Genomic DNA, 2,862 nt, shown 5'->3' with positions numbered 1-2,862 from the left:
TTTATGCTTTGTTGTATTTTTAGTCTCTTGTGCAGGTATTCAAAGGCCTTGAGTAGTAAGGATTGAGCCTCGGGGAGAAAGCGATCAAGATCTTCAACAAAGGAATGCATCGTAGCATCATAACGAGGTAGGTGTCCTTCCTCTTGTTTAATTTCGATTTTAGTCTAGGAAGGTATCTTGTAGATTATATTGTTTGTTGCTAGATTCGCTCATTAGGCTAGAGGGATCGTCTTTGTCCGCAAATATGATTTTCCTACACAACACCTGTTGAGCATTAGGATGCATATGCCACTACCCAATCACGCCCAATTCTGCCAAATGTGTTGCCCCATATGCTGAAATGAATTGTTGCCCTCCTATCCACCAAACCGAACTTATGGCAGTGCTGCTAGCACCACCTTCACCTTCCCCACCACACCAGTCACTGCACTATACAAATCCAGCTACTAGGATTATGACAGTTCTCCAAAAGATTTACGCCTCCCAAACATCGCCCTCACCATGTCACTTCCAGCTTTTACAGAGATACTCCTTACCCCAAATGAACCAGAAATAACATTTGCCTTCACATCATTCTTTCCAACCCAATTCTGACCCTACAAGGCCCGAGAAAAACTAGGAATTGAGCTCCATTATGCATAGAAACCCACAATTCCCTGAAGAAAATCAAGAAAATACCAATTTTGTCACTCCTCTGACACCTATTTCTTCGTTGAGCAGGAGGTCATGTATAGTTCCACCACCAAACCAGACCACTGAACCAAAATACCGACACCATCCTCATCCCGCTTATCAACCCATTGTCGCTTCCCTTTCCCAAGGCACTGTAAATACTCACATGCATGAGAGCTAAGGTTCTTGTATACCATTCCCTCCTCTACATGGTATGATGGGGCCTGGAGGTATGACCCTATCGTCTGACCCATTTGTCACTCCTCATGGGGTCTGACGTCCATGTTAGTCTTTATTCTCACCCCCATCAGGGAAGGGGTACATCAATATTAATATCAATATCAATTATTATATAATATATAAAACTTAATATTATAAACTCAATATTATGAACTTGAATAGTAAACTCATATCATAAAACTTAATATTAAACCCAATATTATGAACCTTAATGTTAAAACCAACTATAAACCTTAACATTAAACACAATATTATAAATCCTAATAGTATATACCTAATATTATAAACCCAAAAAATAATCTCAATATTCCAATATTAAACCCTAATTTTGTAATGCTATAATGCGATATTGAATAAATTCAAATGTGATGTAACAAAGCTAAAATGATTGTCACATTCATTGTCCCTTGTGACAATGTTTGTCACAATGCAATGTTGGATAGATTCTTGTACCATTCTAATATCACAATATTAAACCCTAATATTAAACTCAATATTATACATTCAATATTACACCCAATATTACAAACCAAATATTAAACCTTAATATTAAATTCAATATTATAAGTCCAATATTAAAGCCAACATTGTAAAAAATAATATTAAACCTTGATTTTGTAATGTTATAATGTGACGTTAAACAAATTGCAATGTAACATAGCATTGCGATAATGTTTGTCGCATTCCAATAATGTTTGTCACAATGTGATTTTAGATAGATCTCTATACCATCTTGACATTACAATATTAGACCCTAATATTAAAGCCAATATTATAAACCCTAACATTAAACCCAATATTATAAAAAATAATATAATAAAACTTGATATTATAAACCCAATTTATAAACATGATATTAATTTAAGTATGGGGGATTTACGCAGTGCATTATTAATTTAAGCGCGCTTGAGCCAGAGGAGTTCTGGGATGGGTGACCTCCTGGGAAGTCCTGGTTACCGGGTGCAAGCCCCGGAAGTGATGATTGATGCTATGTGATTCGTTCTCCACATTTCACTAGTTTCAATCCCACTTCTTCACCCCTGTGAGCATCACCCGATGCAATGAGTGCTAAGTGAACTATTCAAAAATCATGAGAAATTAGTCAGTTACGACTACCTCTCATGGAAATGGTCATACGTTTGAATGACTTAGTTAACGCAGTTGAATCCCAAAAATGATATCTATGATATTAATTCCTAATATTATAAACCCAATATTATAAAAGCTAATATTAGACCCATTATTATAAATGCTAATATTAGACCCAATATTATAAACCCAAAGGAAGACAGAAAAACCCAAGGGAAGGTTTGTCTTGAATTCAAGAAGTGACAACTTGTGATTATATTATAATTGTGGATGCGAGTGATGGTCTAACTTGATTGAAGTTGGTATAACCTGGTTAGATCCCTATTGTATCATTTCTCATGTATAGTGCATTAAGGAAGTCAGTGAATTTAGGGACTATCAATATATATTTCGATATGCTCTAGAATAGGCAAAAGTAAGTTAGCGTGTTTATCAAGAGAATGTTTATCTAGGCATGAAAGCCTATTCGAGTTTTCTAGCATATTATTAAATTAGGACTCAGCGAATTTGAACATTTGTAAGAGGTGATAGAAAGTTGTGTGTAGATGTTATGGATGTGACTGCATGACAAGGTTGAAGATAATTTTCCTTTGTTATTTTATTTGTTGGAAAATAGAAAGAAAACTAGCGCGTTGTCATTCAACCCTAATCAATGAAATGCATATTTTTTATATTAGAACAAATTGAGTATTTAATATTGAAACATTTCACATGTCATACCAATACAAGCGTCATGTTATATGATTGATTCAATAACATTGTGCTTGGGTACTTTACTGTTGATATATGTTATGGTAAGGTTTGTTATTGAACTTACATGTTGAGAAAAAACATATTTGGTTTGTTGGGTAGAGTTGTTAG

The sequence above is a fragment of the Pinus tabuliformis genome, chromosome 6 (genome assembly GCF_031772625.1).
Source record: "Pinus tabuliformis cultivar Carrire ecotype Pingquan chromosome 6, CPIR1, whole genome shotgun sequence".
NCBI lineage: Eukaryota > Viridiplantae > Streptophyta > Pinopsida > Pinales > Pinaceae > Pinus > Pinus tabuliformis.
The sequence above is the reverse complement of the archived record's forward strand: the minus strand, read 5'-3'. Positions refer to the sequence as shown.